The following is an 18,213-nucleotide window of genomic DNA, read 5'->3' as shown; positions in this document are numbered from 1 at the left end:
GGCTCCTCCTGAACGTTAAATGTGGCCCTTAGGCTCTGAAAGCTTGCCTACTACTTAATATAAAGTAGTAGCCTACAGAGTGCAACATATTTGTTTTTCTCTCTCATTGCTATTTCCACCCATATAATCAAATCATTGCTTCTGCCCTTTTGCCAAATAGGCCCATCAGGTGGTAGCCCATAAGTCTCATTATTCCTGTTCCAAATTCTCCATATTTGATTTCATGGTACTAACACTCCTCTTCCTTTTGAACTGTGAAAGACCTACTAATAGCCCAGGCATGCAGAGTAGACATTGTCCTGGACCCACAGAATGCCCTACCCAATGTCAGTTCAACAGGTTCCTAAAAAGGGGAGGAAAAGAGGTGCCCATCAACTTAAACTAAGTAGCAAAATCACTTCTTTTATGATATTTATCAATATAATAAACTATAAAAGCTGCTAAAAAAGATTCGTGCAAAACTGATTTTCAGTTATTTCAGTATGCCTTAGTCCAAAATGTGCAATAGATCCTCTATGATGTTTTGTAAGAAAAAGTGAAGAAATCAAATATGTCTCATAAACTTTTCCCTATGTGGTGATATGTGTGCACACCTCATGCCAATGAGATGTAGAACAAATATGGGTATGGGTGACTATTTGCTCGTTCCATGTATCCAGGCTAATCCTGCAAAATAACAATGATCACAAGCATTTGATGAGTAGGAAGGAGGAGGATGTACCAGCTGTATAACAAAAATCATTTTTTTGGAGAGGGGGCCAGATGAAATAGTATGTTCTACCACACCTAGTTGAACATGAAATTGAGAAGGGCTGCTTTGGGGTGTTCCTTATAGTTGTTCAGTGTTTTAAATGTGTTGCCAAATAGATGCATCCAAGTGAGCAGGATTGTGAGCATAGCACCTATCTACAACTCTCTAGAGCAGCTCTACTTTTTCCTAGGATCACACGGCAGCTACAGATGGCTTAAAAGAATTGAGAAAGGTATTATTTTTATATCCATATTCTGAAGCATCTTTCTGGAATCAGTTCCAAGGCACTGCCCAGGCCCAGCGTTCATGTCAAATATTCCATTATAATCTTCCTATGGGGCATTTAAACAGTTATTTCATATGGCCATTGCTTTCACTCCCCAGAAATACCGTGCCTATATTTACCCTCACAATAGCTGACCTAGAATTGTTGAGAATTCCCCATGAGCCAAATGGTTGGTCCTTCTAAACTACCAAGTTAGATAAAAATAGCACCCAACTGGTAGTGCCTGTCCTCTGTATTGTGATTTGTGTTTGGGAATTTCTAAAAATTACAGTTGTTGCTCTGTGGGAAGGTGAAAAAGCAAAATGGAACCATCCTTCTGCTCAGTTCCAGAGACAGATGAGATACAGGCATCATTGATCAACATAAGGAATGATGAAGGACTCAGGAGCTCTCAAGCAGCTTTAGTATTTTGAATGAAAATCAGATTTGCACTGTTTTCTGAGACATCAAGGATGAGCTTGAAATAAACCAGTTCAGCTGACCAGCAGAGATGATCATAGGGACGCAGCCACTCCAACAAGGCTGCCAATGTTTCAAGAGAAATATTTACAGAAGTTGTCAGCAAGTGGGTTCTAGTTCCTGGAAGTGTTCTGAAATAAATTATTTTCTGCAGTGTGCTTTTCTCAGCATTGTGAATTTTATTCCTAACTTACCATATCTGTTGCCCTTTGCAAGTTCCAACATGAACCAGAGATATAGTCCCATGCTTTAGAATTTAATTGTTGAGTTGTAATTTATGCAATTCCCATACAGATGTTGGTGTCCTGAGACCCAAATGATGGATTACATTATATTCCACAGACCACCACCACTTTGGAACCATTGGACTTTTGAAGAAACGTTGCAGATGCTCTCACCAAAGATTATTAAGTTACGAAGCATTAAGAAGCTAATGAGAATATTCTCTGCATCTCTCTTCTCAGAGGTTTATTACTTCTTACCTGCCCATCCACAAATGCCTCTGACAATGTAGATCTTAGAGGCTTTGAAAATCAAGATAACGCCTGAATGAATGTTTTTGCTTTAAAGCCTGCCAATTTCCTTTTTTCTCCTTTAAGAACTTTTTCCTTTAATTTTTACTTTTTTTTAGTCACATGTTGCAGTGAGCATGACCAGCAGAAAAGGAGATATCTGTTAGGATACTATTAGAAATTCAAGCTATTTTCTAGATTCTTCATAACGATAGGATGGTTAGCCAAGCATCCAAGAATAATTTTAATTTCTCTACCTTGTGAAATTGTGATAGGGGAATTTCTTGAACTGGAGCCCTGACTGTTACTAAACTATTGACAGGACCACGCTGATTATCATTTTAGCTGTTCTGTATCTTTATCCCTTGGGGTGTTTCTCTGGGCTATTCCAGAGGTTTTTCTGCCAACACACCAGATTTCATTTAGTGCTACAATTAGCTTTGCATTAGCTGCTGCGTGGAGTCTTCCCCAGGAATGTCATTTCTTTGGGGAAATACCTAGTACTTTTGGACAGTGCCCCTACAGCATGACACAAACTTATATGAATGAACTCGGACTGCCACTTATTTAGCTCTCAGAGGGATGATAACCAATTGCATTTACCCTGCATGGCGTGCAATATCCCACCCACCCCCTTCCCCGCATTTGTAAAAACCCACCAAAAGTTCAAACTCGATTTATCAAATCTTTTCAAATCTTCGAGGTTACACGAGCCTGGGCTGGATAGATAGCTTGGTCAAGCATTTCTTAAAATTATTGGTGCCCCCCCACCCCGCTTCCTTGAAGCTATAAGGTGCTCATTCAACAAGGCGGTGCTGCAAGTCGATCTGTTTTTTCTTTTTTGAGGGGGTTGCCGCCGCCGTTTTAATAAGCGCAAAGCCAAGGGCAGCAACAGCACGAGCGGTCAAGGGCGAGGAAGTACTCAGGGCGCCCAGCACACCTGTAGGATTGCACCCGACCGCCATCCCGCACCCCCGTGAGGGGCAGGGAGGAAGCCACGACCCGGCCCAGAAGTAGCAACCCGTTGTCATGGGAACGGAAGGTGTACGCGCACGAGGTGAGAGGGGCAGGGGTAGAAGGGGGGGTGTCTTGCTCCCCGTTTCCTTCGGCGGACGCTGCCGGGGTGGGGGTGGGGGCGCCGTTGCTCTTTTCGCTTCTGGCGAGGCTTGCCCCCTCCCCCCTTGCCAGTCCTCTCGCTCGCTCTCTACGGTTCCGTCTCCCGCCAACCCCAACCCCGTCCCCGCTCCCCCCCCCCCCGCGTTCTGCTTTGGGGCCGCCGCCGAGGTCTGAAGGACTTGGCCGCTGCTGAGCAGACCCAGCCGGGTTGGTCGCGGTGTTGGTGGGGGGGGGGGCGGCGCGCTCGGATTGGCCCAAGCGCGCATGCTCTCGGCGCCCCCGCTCGGGCGCGCTCGGCTCGGTTCGGCTATTTCCGCCTCTTTGTTGTACTAACTCCCGACCGGAATAATTTTTTTCCCCCTTCTAACCTTCTCCTGGCTCTCGTTTTCGTTTGGTTTTTTTTTTTTTAAATCCCTCCCCCCCCAACCCCAGTCTCTTCGAGAGTCTTAAAGGGGAGCGGGCTCCCTCCCTCGTCATCCACCCGCGTGGTCGGCGCCGTCCTCGTTGCTGCTGCTGCTGCTGCCGCCGCTGCTTCTTCCTCCTCTTCCTCCTCCTCCCCCAGCCAGGTCAGTGTCTTTCTCCTTTGGGCTGCCTCCTTGCTTCTCTGTCCCCACTCCCTCCCTGCCTTCCTCCTCCTCCTCTTCTCCCCCAGACCTACCACGGAGGCCCCATAGGGGCGGGTTCCCTCCCGCCGTTGGGCCAAAGGAGTTGGTGGGTGGCGGAGGTCTTTGCGAGAGGAGCCCCCCACCTCCTGGGTGGCTGCAGTGGGCGCCTGCCCCCCCCTTGGTCGAGAGGAGGGACGTGTGTGTGTGGGAGGAAGGTCTTGTGCCAGACCCCTTCCCTCTCCCTCCCTCCTTGCCTTTGAGCCTGGGGCGGTGGGGGGGTGGTCCTAATTTGGGGAGGTGGATTTCAAGGGCACCTCTCTTAACTTTCTGGGACTGCAGCAAATACTTCCAGGGGGCGGGGTGGTCATTTCTCTGATTCAGAGTTGGCAGACTTTTTGCCTTGTGGGTCCTCCCGGATAACTACACTGCTCTCCCCTCCAGAGCTGTCTTAATATATTTTTAAAATCCTGTCCTGGGACTCCTCTTCCTCTCTCTCTTCTTCCCCCTCCCCACTCCCTTTCAGCATTGAAGTATTGGCTTCTTTCTTGCAGGAGCCATGTGTGTGTCCCCCTTCGTGGTCTAAAAGAGAAACTCACCCTGCTCTGGGGAGGGGGAAGAACTACTACACTTAATTTTGTCTTCTTTCTCACCCCACCTTTCCGCCCCCAAATTAGGGCGAGAAATAGTCTTGCTTGCTTTTGCATAGTGACTAAGGGCTTGTTCACCATCAGTGCCGTACTTGTTTAGCAGTGCCCATTGCCGCTCAACTGGTAAGCTTGCCCTACAAGTTTAGCTGTGTTTTTGTTTTTTTTTTAGAAAAAGTAATAAAGTGTGATTTGGTTGTGTTTTATCGGGCAGGACAAAAGCTCTGCTGTGGCACAGTTTAAGGTTGTGGCATAATTGTTGGAAGTCTTGAGTTAATTTGCAGAACTCTTGACTCAATAGCAGCAGTAACTATCTTGTATTGTGCCAGTGTGGACTTTAAAAACGTTCATGGCCTCCGATGTTTGTCTACGTGAGTGTACTTGGTTTTGCTTCTGGGGTATGTTCTGTCCTGGAAATGGTAGGCATGTATTGGGTAATTCAATAGCAATGTGATTTTCTTTTAAATAATATGTTCTGAGTTTTAGAGGTGTGCTTCTTGTCATAAGGTATGAGTGCTGAAGAAAGACACTTTTGAGTTCCTCTTGATTATGTTAAAATCAGTTGGTTGGCATTTAAGTTTTGTGTTGCTATGGTAATGTAATGGTTAGAATGGGTAGTAAATACATAATCTTCATAACCAATTATGAGTTGCTGTAAATTTCAAACACGCTGGGGAAAAAAAAACCTTAAGACTGTCTATACTGTAATAATCTAGTCTCAAAATTTTTACTATGTTTAACAAATGTAATCCCACATGGAAAAGTATTATGTGAAACTAATAAGAATTGGGTTTATTCATATATTCCTTTCTAGGTGTGCCTAATTTCATACAGCATTGCAACTTATTCTTGAAGTTATTTTATACAATACATATGTACATACACTGCATCCTCCTCCCCCTTCTCTGAACTCACATAATCGGATTAAAGTTGTAGTATTTATTCATTAAAATGCTAACATTCTCATCCAGGTTTTCTACTAACCTTATTTAGAAACTTTGCTTTGCTCCAAACTCTGGTGTCCTATTTGACTAAGGTGTTTGTAGTGTTGAAAGTCTTATCAATAAACAAGACTTTTGTTTTTACAAAAAGCCTGTTTATATAGTGGCTAAGGCATCAGGCTAGAAACTGGGAGACCACGAGTTTTAGTCCTGCCATAGATAAAAAGCCAGCTGGGTGACCTTGGGACAGTCACTTTTTCTCAGCCTTAGGAAGAAGACAGTGGCAAATTACTTCTGTAAAACCTTGCCAAGAAAACTGCAGGGACTTGTCCCAGGGAGTCTTCAAGAATTGGACACAATTGAAAAGAAGGGAGAAAAAAAAAAGGGGGGGGGAATCCCGCTGTTCAAAAAAAGAAGCCCAATTTAAATGTCCCAACTGTTTTATTTAATTGGAGCTTGTATATATTAGATTTTTAAAAATGTATTTTATATCCCATAATGCACGGACCTGTTGCATGTTTGTGATTTGTGCACTGCAAGTATACTTTAGAAACTTCGACCTGAAAAGTATGCTGGAATCTGTCAGATACATTGTTTAAATGAAGTTAATGAATACTGTGGCTTGGTGATGGTGGAAATGACTTAATTTTAAACCTTTTTTTTCCATTTCTTTATCAACTTTACTGTTAAGAAAGTCCCAAGGATTCCTTGGAAGTTTTAGGGTGCACAGAAAGTTAATAGCGCACATAAGGCAAGGCTGTTGGTCCCCATAGTCTGGTGTAAACTAAGATTACTCCTTTGAATATTCACGTAACAATTGTGCTTTCCAGTTGGAGGTAGGGAGTAATGTGATCCATTTTTACTGGTGCTCTGATTGAACTATTTCTAGTAAGCATGTGGAAACTCTGTATGGTGTATTATCTAGTTGTGTGTACTTTTTAAATAAAAGCTTTCTATTTTCTGTTCAGATTAAAAATAGCCTAATCTTATTATTTAAGTCTTCTAAGGAAATACTTCTAACCAACCACATTCCTGTCTTTGCAGTTCTAGGCTAACCCTTTCCCATTATGTTAGGCATTTTAAGTATTTCAGTATTCTCAAGACTTTTATGACTTTTTAAAATTTCTTGGCATGTGGAATTAACTCTTGTACCCTACTAGTGGCTTAGGTTTTGTCTTTGCATTTTATGTTGTGTTGGATTTTGTTATTTTGCTATCATAATTTTGGATTATTGATTTTGTATGTCAAATTGCAGAGAGTGTGGAGAATTCTGTATTATAGAGCGTGTGATACATCTGATAGAGAACTACATACAATGTGAAAAACTTTCAATATAATTGTATAACACATGGGTTATGGCTTCATGTTCAGATATGTGAAGGTAAGCAAAGTGAGCTTCTATGGAAGTTTGTATCAAATTTTTATCTTCAGGTAAATTAAATTGTAAAACTTTGGTGCCTTTATTGCTCATCCTTGAACATTGGGTTATCATCTCCAGAGTTCTGACAATGTGAAACATTCTACATACTGTTTGGTTCTGGTTTCCGGAACTGAAACCGATGCAACCATAGTGAAATGCTCTGTAGGTGAGGAAAGAAGGGAAGATCAGTCTTGCCATACTTCTCTGTTGAACTCCTGATAGAATAGAATAGAATAGAATTCTTTATTGGCCAAGTGTGATTGGACACACAAGGAATTTGTCTTGGTGCATATGCGCTCAGTGTACAGAAAAGAAAAGATACAACCACTAATGGTCATATTTCAGAAAGCAGCACTTAGTCTGATCTCTTTGACTCTGTGGTAGTCAAAAGGCAGGCAGGCTGTAGAATAAATTCTTACTTCCCATTTACTTTTGCCATAGTCTAATTCTCCCTGTATTTCATTTCCGAAAGGCATGTGCATGAAACTGCTGTATACAGGTAGTCCCTGACTTAAAACTACAATGGAGTCCAAAATTTCCATTGCTAAGGAGAGCAGTTGTTAAGTGAGTTTTGCCCCATTTTATGGCATTTTTGTCACTGCGGTTGTTAGGTAAATCATGCAGTCAATTAATCTTGCTTCCCCCCCATGGACTTTACTGTCAGAAGCCATCTGGAAAGGTTGCAATTGGGGATCACATGACCCAGGATAGTGCATCCATTATACATACATGGCAGTTGCCAAGTGCCCTAATTTTGGTCACATGACCAAGGGAATGCTGTAATGTGTCAAAACTGGTCATAAGCCACTTTTTCAGTGCTGTTGTAACATTGTAACTTCAAATGGTCCCTAAACAAATGATTATTAAGTGGAGGACTACCTATTCTACGGTATCTTAAAGGGAAAGTATATTAATGTATCCTTGACCATTTTGTCAGATCTTCACACCTTGCTCCATAACTAAGCTAGCAGAAAATGCTGGCTCTCTGTATGAACCAGCATTATGTGCTGGCTTAGTTATGAAAATTTATTTAAATAAATAGTTGTTTTTCACTATGAAATTAGTATTCCTGTTGCCTGAAAAACTTTTGGTTAAAGAATGCCCTATCCTCCTTTTTTTCCCCTTCTGTCAACTGGAAAAAAAAAGCCATATTTATTCCCTGTTTAAGCCTTAAACTTTAAAAGGAGGAGCACAGGTTCTCCAGTTGTTATGCAGTTAAGAAAAATGAGTCACTGTTTTCTCAGGTGCTCCTAATACAAACAGGTGTGTGCGCGCGTGTGAGAGTATATGTGTGTGAGAGAATAGCTTTAAAGCACAGTTGGAATTTAGGGCAAAACCTTTACTATCATATTTTTTCACAATGTTATGTTCCCTGCAAAATTATCTCTTCTCTCTTTTATTCCCTCTTATCCAACATGGTCATCCTGTTCTGATTAACAATTTGAACAGTTGGGGTTTTTTAAAAAGTGGCTAAACTTTTACTATATGATCTTGAGCTGTAAATAACAATAGGGGCGACATGTAAATGCTCGCACATGAATAAGAACTGGGTTTTTCAAAAGAAAATTGTAGAATGAGATGGGAAACCTGTGGAATTTGAAATTATTTTTTTAAATGTTCCAGCAAAGGTTTTTAAATGAATCTATGTGTCTGACATAAACTGCATACTATAGGAAAAGAGGATGTTGCTCCTACTCCATAAGGATGGTCTATTTTTTTAATGGAAAGGTTGCAGGGGAGGAGAGAAATAGGTTAGGAACAGCATTCACCTTTTGACGCAGGATTCTTCTATAGGGATCTGTATGGGTGATGACATTCAGACACATCTTCCCAAATAGCCTTCTGAAGCACAACAGCTGGAAATTCTACAGAACTGCTTTTGAAATGTATTATTCTAAAATTCCCAGTTTAGAGAAAGCTAGTCGAAGAAAAGAAGCTATGCTGATTGTTCGATTCCTTGACAACTAATTTTCTATGTGCTGGAGTTTTCCCTGGGAGCATTCAGACATATATTGGTGTCACCTCTACCTTCCGTCCAGAAAAAGCAAATAAGTAGTCTTGAATAATTTATGATGCTCTAGCTTGTAATAATTCCTGTCTCACTTTTTTGACCAGTCGGGCCCACTTTGGGAGTAAATGATTACTTACTTTTACCCTCATTCTTCAAATAAACTTAGGTGAAAAAAACAACAGCATTATTTTCCCTTGAATTCAGAACTGTTCCTCAGTCTATTGCAACTTTTTTGGGGGGTTTGTTCTTAACCCTGTCACAATATTATTTTATCTGTCACCACTTTGACAAGGAATTATGCTGTTCCCACAAACATGCTGTGAACAAATAACTTTTTATTATCTCCTTAAATTTGACTTCTGAATAAAAGTTGCTTTTAGTACTTGAGGTTAAGATCAACAGCTGCTTAAAATTGAATGGACTGCCCTCCCTCTCAAAAAAAAACAAAACACCTCCACCCTGATAATTTTCTTGGAATTTCTCTACTTTTAAAAATCTTTAGAAGTGAAGAAACTCATTATGCAGTGTCAGTATACTGAATGCGTATCAATACAGGTAGTCCTCGACTTATGACCACAATTGAACCTCAAATTTTCTGTTGCTACGTGGGACAGTTGCTAAGTGAATTTTGCCCCATTTTATGACCTTTCCTGCCACAGTTGCTAACTGAATCACTACAGCTGTTAAATTACAACATAGTTAAGTAAATCTGGCTTCCCCATTGACTTTGCAGGTCAGAAGGTCACAAAAGGAAGTCACGTGACTATGGGACACTGCAACCATCATAAATATGAGTCCGTTGCCCAGCATCTGAATTTTGATCAGGTGACCATGAGGATGCTGCAACTGGCATAAGTGTGAAAAATGGTCATGACTCTTTTTTCAGTGCTGTTGTAACTTTAAACTGTCAGTAAATGAACTGTTGCAAATTGAGGACTACCTGTATACTGCCTGGACCATCTAATTGGTGAGATGGGCAATCGGTTGTTGTTTTCTAATGCGTCCTGCACGGTGGGTATTGAGAAGCACTTAGCCTGTATGGGATAGAACTGAACTTTGGTTGTGTTTGTTGGATGCCAGCCCAAATGTGACAGAGCTGATCAATGCTGTCCGAACACTTAACAGGAAATGCAGCATGTGGCACAAGTATGATTAAATCTGGTAACTTAGTCTATATTTCTCTAGTCTATTAAAATAGTTCTTTAAAAGGTTCAATTTGCCAAATGTATGAAGGGTGGTGATGACTGCAGCCTATCGAAGATTGAATCACAATCTTCGATAGGCTGCAGTCATCACCACCCTTCATACATTGGCAAATGTGTAAGAAGAGTAGATAATAAAGACCACAAATTAACAAATGAAATGAAAGGCCTTGTTAAGTAAACTTGATAACGTCCTGCAAGTAAATAAAAGTGTAGATTTAAATGTGAACAAATGTGAACTAAAATTTATACCAGAAAGTATCATTTAGATTGTTACAGGTGCATATGAAAGTAAAAATTCAGAAGTTGGAGATGTTGTACTTCAGTGACTGTTGGCTGTTGATGATAGAAGAACTAGAGATGAGTTGTAGGAAAAATTAAGACACCGTCTGAATGATGGGGTGCAGGGAGGGAGAAAATCTGTTAGATGTCACAAATGGATATTTGGAAACAAAATGTGAGAGTAGAATAGAAGGTACTTGGCTATTCAGAGACCCAAGAATGAGTGAGAGTTGTGACTGATAAAGTAATGATTTATATCTGTCTGTTTCAAATAAGTGGCTTAAGCATGTGTCTGTATGTACACGTGCCAGAGGAATGAATATGCATATGAAAGCATGATTGATTGTCTATGATGAAAGACCTATCAAATTGTTGAAGGAAATGGACATTGTATGACTTTGAATGTGGGTTAGAAAGTGTTAGCACTGAGAATGAATCTTGGAAAATGGTACATGACCGAAAATGAAAGGAGGGAAAGAAAGAAGCGTGAAAGTGAACATTCTCAGGAAGATAAATTATTAGTCCTTTAGGAAAAACCACTCAAAGATTAATCTCTATAAACAAAGTGGATATAAGGAAAAGAACTGTGAAATCTTGGAGCCAAATGAAAAGAATCTGATTCAAGTGGGTCAAAATGAGATGGAAGAAGGCATTTGTACAACTACTCCGGTACTGAAGTCATGAACTTTAAAAACAAAAGCAGCACTTGGAAGCTCATAGGGGGCAAGTGCCGGGTCTGAAGCTGTAGGGTCATGGGCTATGGCATGCTGGACCAATTGAAGATTCTTAGTCATCTTCAAGGGCAACCCATGCTGTATTATTATGGTAATAATTCAGATAGAGCATGAATTAGGATTGCAAGGCCCTTTTGTTCCAGGTTGGTCCACAACCAGCACACAAGGCAGAGTTGGGCAAAGATCTCCCTGGCTATGACTTTCACCTATCCACTGGTGTAGTAATCATGAATTCAAGAGGACCTCCAAGTTACAGCTCTGCTCTTTCAGGAACAGTGCTACCCAGAGACACTTCTTGAGATATTTAGGAACCCAAGTGAACAAATAGCAGCTTTGGTTTGCTTGGCTTTAACTCCAACCTGTTTTGTCCCATCCATATATTATATAAACTATATAGAAAGAAAGATAGTTGCAAGTAATGTAATCAAAGAGAGCAAGAAAGAATTACAATGAATAAAAGAGGCAGAAAAAAAAATGCAGAACAATTTAGATGAAAGCTTAAAGTTGTTTTGGAAGTCAGTGAAGAACAAGTAAGTATATTTGTATAGAATGCCTGATTAAAAATGAAAATTTAGGACATACAAATGCTGGTAGAAAGGTTTTATGGTAATTTATAGTCTTGCAAAAGATGAGTGAATGTCATAAAAGCAAAAATGATAGTTCACAAGTGCACTTTTTCCACTGTTATATTTTTTATTTATTAAATGTATATGGCTGCCCAACTCACTGTGACTCCAGGCGGCTTACAACATTAAAATTTTACAATTTAAGAAACTATAACCTACCCATCCCCTTCCTCACCCCAGCAGCAGCAGGTACACAGTCACTTAATCAGCTCTATAGCTAAATAAGCAGACATAATTTACATAATAAATATGGGGGGCAATCTTATCTCCAAGGAGATTGAATTTCAAATGGAGGGAGCCATCACAGAGAGGGCTCTATTCCTTGGGCCCCACTAGACATACTTCCTTAACAGAGGGGAACATACCTTGTCTTCCATTTCTAAATGGGCTGGGTAGATGTAACTAGAAAGAGACAGTCCTTCAAATAGCCAGCAAATGAGATTATGTATATAACTTTGCAATTTTATGCAACCCAGCGTGGATGAAATATTAGTTTGGTCACATAGAAATTGATTAAGGATTAAATTGCAGAACAAATATATGAAGAAACAATGATTTAATAGGAATGGGAAGAACAAGAAAGGCATAATTGAAATAATGTTGATGAGATCCTCAAAAAGTCAGAAAAAAAAGTTTAAAGAAAAAGAGGCAATATATGAAGCAGTGTATGTTCACGGTAGAAGCAAAAATGATGTGGAAGGATACATAAAATTATAGTGAATGGTGTAAAAGTTTTAGCTAATTCCCCCCCCCCCCCTTATTCTTTTTTTCTTTTGATTGTTAGTTTTTACTCCTTCAAGGTTGCTTACCTTGAAAGACAAAGCATGATAGGTATGTGTGATATATACACAGAAAGCTCTTCAGTTCTTACTTAAATGTTAATGTTTGTTAAATGTTTTGTTTAAATTAAGCTTTGATATTAATTGGTGGTATCTGTAGATGCAAATTATCATCTCTCATCCAGCAAAGTAAACCTGTTTTTGTGCCCCCAATATATTCTGAAATTACGAATCTTTTAATATGTGATTAGTTATGTGAAAAGTATTTTCAAAGAAAATATAATTTGTAACTATTGAGAATATTGCATTGCAGATCCTGAATTGAAGAGGGTATTGGATTAACTCTCTTCAAAGTCCCTTACAGTTTTTTTTAAAAAAATTTAAATTTATGTTAGGAATATGCAAAAATGTTTTGTTCCAAAGCTGAAGGAAATTCATTGTGTTTTGGGATGTTCTACTGAACTGTTTTAGGTTGACTGTAGTTTGGCAGAAGTAGAACTATTTCAGCTAGAAAAAAATAGGGAATTTATCAGATGTGTAGGAGAAGCCTAATAAAGCATATTGTTAGTCTCTCCTTTCCTTCACCACATGGTCTGTGAGCCAGTTCTTCCCTAGCTCCTTTCTTTCCTACTTTTCCTTTGCCAATGCTTTTCACTGCCCACAATTAATTAGGCCTTTCCTGCTTTTGCTTCCTAAAATACTTCCGCTACTTCATACATGTGCATTTCTTTCTCCCTGAAATTAGCTGTTTAATGCACAGAACGCTTAGCGTTCTGTCCTTAAACTTTGCATGGAGTGTACAATTGGATCTGTAAGAAAAGATACTGCAAAGTTAACTTAGATGCCCAAGAGTGGCTGTCACTTTGTACCGGTTTGCACACCTAGAGCCAAAAGTGAAGTGGAAATTGCTGCCAAGACTATAAAAATAAGCAGACATAATTTACATCATGTGATTCCTTGTATTGTCCAAAGACAGAAAGGATTCATAAGAAGCTAGCCTAAAGGCTTAACTGCAAATCTGTTTTGTAATGTATTGCTGTAGAATGCTTACTGGAATATTGTCTTCATAGTAGTTTTTCTGCTCCTCTGCCTAAAAAAACTGCAAAGCACTGTCACCTTGAAGTTAAAAGCCCGTCTGTTCCCTGTTTTGGTTTTTGCTTCCATGGCATCACTTTTTAAAGAAGCAGTAGCAGAAAGTTCCTCTTGACAGAGTCTTATCTGTCAATTCTGTTAAATCCAATTTCTATTCTAAAATTGAGTACTAAAGAAAAGCATTGGGTACTCTGTGTGTGTGTGTGTGTGTGTGTGTGAAGCTTGGCCTTACAAATAGCCACGCCTGGGATCAGGAACATTCTTTGAGTGAGTAAATTGCCAAATCTGCATGTTCGTGCCATCCTGTAAATTGGGAAAAACCAGGTAATTAACACCAGCGATATGTAAATCAGGACTAAAGCAAATAGCTTTTCTTCCTTAGGAAGCTCACACGATTAAATATATAAGTTGCAAGATAAGATTTGGTACTGTTGAGATGAGTTTGTTTAAAGAGTGCTGCTTAGTTTGATCCATTATTCAAGTATGAATAGTACTTCTTGAATAATTGCTGCTGATCGTGTTGGGGGTTATCAAAACAGTCTAGAAATAGTAGTATAATATTCCACATGCAATATCACCCATATCATAATACTGGTGACTTGCTTATGTGCATACATTTTAAAGAAGCTTTCAGTTGTCATGAACTTTTCTGACCAAAAAGGTGCTGTGTGTGCAAACAAACTGCTATCTGTTCCTGTGATAAAGGCACGATGCAGGTTAAAGGGTTACTTGGTGACAGTTTGACCTTAGTATCTCTTCCTAGCAAGTAACTGGATGGATCTGAACCCTCTAATAATATGAATGTTTATTGTTGTTTGCCATTCTGATGGGAGTATGACCCATATTTTCTTAGTTATACATGGCTTACTTAAATTTAATCCCATGGTCATCTGATCATTCAGATGCTTGATAAATGACTCATATTTATGACGGTTACAGTGTCCTGGGGTCACAAGCAAAGTCATTGGAGAAGTCAGATTAATTTAGCAGCCATATTACTAATTTAACATGTGCAGTGATTCACTTAATAACTGTGCCATAAAATGGAGCGAAACTCACTTAACTTGCTTAGCAACAAAATTTTGGGCTCAATTGTATATCAAAGACTACCTGTATATGGTACTTGAGAGAAGAAATGATGCAGATTATATTTGACTCTTCATACATAAAACAGGATAGGTGTGGTGTCCTTTACTGCACAAATTCTGTTTTGTGCCCATCGAGTCCATGTAGTATAGTGTGGGCTTAGGCCTAGCGTGGGTGATGTAAATTCCTTGGTTCTTAAACATAGCAGTAGATTACATTTTTCTCTTTGCTTACTGAAACAGAAGTTTAAAATAAGATTCTACTTGTCCCACAGAACTTCCTGATAGGTTGTGCCTTTCCAAGGGTTTTGTTAACCATTCACTGGAAGTCTATCTAAAAATCTCAGTTTTTCTGGGGTTAGGGTTAGTAAACTGTGTATTATATGTTTAGTAGCACAGCTTCAATCTCTAAATCAGAAAAAAAGTTCATTTAAAAAAAGTTTAAAAACATAAAATTACACATATAATCTATTGAAGATGGAGACAGAAAAGACACACACACAAAGCCAAGAAGAAGAAGAAAAAGAAAGGAATACATCTCTTTTATTCCAAAACCTTTAATCCAGAATGTGAGATATATTGTGAATGTTGTTCCTATTGCAACTGTGCTCCCAAAGAAGAGATTTTTTTTCTTTGAATTGTGTCAGGAGTGACACTTTGGAATAAAGTATTTGTGCACCATATTTATTCTTTTTTACATGCAAGCTAGGCATTACCCAATTAAGTAAATAGTTCTTTCTACTACGTCTATTTGGAATGTAATTCAGAACACAGATTATATGTTCCTCCGAAGTACATCCTATCTATGCAATTTATAATAGGGGCCATTCTTTGGGCCATCACCATTTCAAAACCACTAGTGAAAGTTTCTACTTGGATTAATTTTATGCCCGTATTTCATTTTGTATTTTTTTTATTGAACCATTTTCATTCAGTTTGACAGAATAGAAAATGATTTTTTTTTTCTTAAAGAAGGAAAGAAGTCTGATCAAAATTCTCACTGGGTATGGGAATTTCTCATTTATTTGCCTCTTTATATACGGTAACTACAAGATTTGTATGCCACCTCAGCCAACGCTGTCTCTAAGCAGCATGCATTTCCCATCTTTGTTATTCAGATTAAAATAGTTATAATCAATAACATAAATAAAATTCTCTGTTTCATTATACAATCATCTTTCTAATATCTGAAGTAGACTAGCTTTTTTTGTTTCAATTAAACCCCAAGGCAAGATATTGGGAAGAAACTCATCCCATGGAGATTTTCAAATGAGGATGGAAGAAAGAAGCAGAGAAAGTGCAGAATAATGGAGAGAAATATAACAGAATTGAAGAAATGAACAAAAAAAATCAGAAATATCTTTTGCAGGTGCAGTAAGCATTCAGGGAGCTCAACCAGCATTTCTGGCTCAGTATTAATTGAAATGTTCCTGAACTCCTTAACAGATTAGTATATTTTAAAATCAATTACCCATCATTAAATAAGCAACTCAAGTGTATTTCATTCTAAGATTACTTTGATTTGAATTTATTGTTTTTTGAGAGAGTTAGGTTTTGGATAACTTTTGATGTTTGCTTCACATTATTTTGGAGTGATTATTATCAAGGGGAAATGAGTTTTTAGAAATCAAGCTGCCTGGAGCAACTTCACTGAATGAGGGTATAGTTAAATTGGGCTACTTTTTGTTTCACAAAAAATATATTGCACTCTTGAGAATTCCAGATGTTCATTGATTTTCTCATAGTATCTTTCTAATAGCAAAGCCAGCATGCATTTTACTGGATGAAACCTAATTACCAAATGCTTTCGAGTTTTGTATTTCTTTTGAAAGAATGCACCAGAGGGTCCTTCAGTAATTACTCCCTTACCTATCTATTCTCTTCAAGTGGGGCTGTACACCCCATGGAGATCAGGCCCTAGAAGTATCTCAAAGAAGCTGAAACATATTTCAGAAAGATATGATTGAAGATGAAGAAGTGTCAAGGAGTAAAGATTTCTCTCAAACTGCATGTTGTTTTTCCCTATTGGGCAAACATTCACACTCCAGTGATAGAGCGTGAGGCTGTCGCATCAGTGGTTCAAGGATTCTAATACCTGTGTGGCTTGGCTTTTTATGGGGGAACTTTAGCTTTATTTATGAAGAAAAGTCATAATGTCTTTGAACTAAAATGCAGTCTGATTTTCATATATTTCAGATTTTTATACATATAGATTCATTTTTCATAAGTGGTGTCAGTTGGATAAAGTCTACTATTTTTTGTTTGGAATTTTCTTGATCACTGAGTGATTTCACGGCCCATAGTTTCAAAGAGAGATTTATAAACATTTTGCTTTCTATTGTTATTTACTCTCAGATTTTCAGAGATTCTTTGCATGTACAGTATTCCAAGTTTTCATTATGTTGACTGTGTGGGAGTAGCTTAAACATTTGGCATACAATTTGCATCCTCTATTTCTTTGGATAAAGATGCAAAAGCGTTCAGTAGTTAGATTGTTCTGGCAATCATATTGACTTATTTTGTACATTGTTATGTTTAAACAACATTTTGGAATCTGGGTAAATCAGAATGTGAGCTAAGCTATATGAACCACACGGAGGCTCCCCCTGCCCCCCCATGCCCTGATGGCGATACATATCTAAGTTTTGTACTGTTTCTGACAAATTTCATTATTTAAATTGTACTGTTTGATGTATTTCAGAGGAATATTTTCATGATGGTGTAAATACTTAAAAATACGGTAACTGTATTCTGCTTTTGAGTTCTTTGGGACTGGAGCAGAATATAAGTTGGAGAAAATAAATAAGTTTGCAAGCAAACAAATAAATCAATGACTTGGCAGTAATGTGGCATGCTAACAGTCATTCTGAACAATAGCACTTTGACTCTCAGTGTTTTTAGCATGTTGCTAATTAGGTGTGAAGTGGTCAGAGGTTCTTAGCATCCCAGTAAGTGAATCACATTCTGCTTTTCTACTAATGTAGTTTATTTACCTTGATTGGTAGTCAGCTAACAGTACAGATTAATTTGGACTCATTAGTAGTGAAAAAAGATTAATAGGGAATTAAAAAAAAACTACAAATTTACATTTGGAAGATATTTTTTTCCTTTCCTATAGCAAAAATTAGCAAGCCCTTCTTCCCCCTAGAAGAGGCATATATTCAGAATATAACTGGTTTAGAACAAACATATCACAACACAGGATTGCTGAAAATACAAATTTCCTGCCCTGTCAATAATACATAGTTACAGAAACACTGTGTTGGATAATTTTCATCCCATTATTATTGAATGATTTCAGAGAAACAAACAGCATGATGTTATTGTGTAGGAAAATACAGTATGATTCTGCCATCAGGGTGTAGATTTCCCCATAAACATAATAATGGGAGAAGCCCATTTGTTTTTTGCATCTTATATTAGAATTAGAGTGGACCCATGTATGCTTATTCCTTATACACGTAGTTTCAGATTCCAATCTTGATATTTGGTTGTCTTATTGAGCAGGAAGAAGCTTGAACTCCTATTTTCCCATCCTGCTTACTTTTATTTATACTAAGAAAAGGTAAAGAGTCAGAATTTAAATCCCAAGGACCAACACCAATAGCTTTTTAGAGATATAGAAGTTTACATAGGAATAAATTAATTCATGTTTAGTCAATTAACAA

At 38.6% G+C, this 18,213-nt stretch overlaps 1 protein-coding gene across 1 annotated transcript in view; it reads left to right on the top strand.

Moving 5' to 3' along the window:
- The first annotated feature begins 3,399 nt into the window (after nucleotides 1–3,399).
- The window catches only part of PCGF3 (polycomb group ring finger 3), a 63,342-nt gene continuing 48,528 nt past the window's right edge, over nucleotides 3,400–18,213 (top strand). The window contains exon 1 of the mRNA XM_087926386.1: nucleotides 3,400–3,690. The gene's annotated coding sequence lies outside the window, so the exon portion shown is untranslated. The remainder of the gene's footprint in view (nucleotides 3,691–18,213) is intronic.

The sequence above is a fragment of the Pseudonaja textilis genome, chromosome 2 (genome assembly GCF_049901715.1).
Source record: "Pseudonaja textilis isolate UNSWEBS1 chromosome 2, rPseTex1.2, whole genome shotgun sequence".
Classification (NCBI taxonomy): Eukaryota; Metazoa; Chordata; class Lepidosauria; order Squamata; family Elapidae; genus Pseudonaja; species Pseudonaja textilis.
The sequence above is the reverse complement of the archived record's forward strand: the minus strand, read 5'-3'. Positions and strand labels throughout refer to the sequence as shown.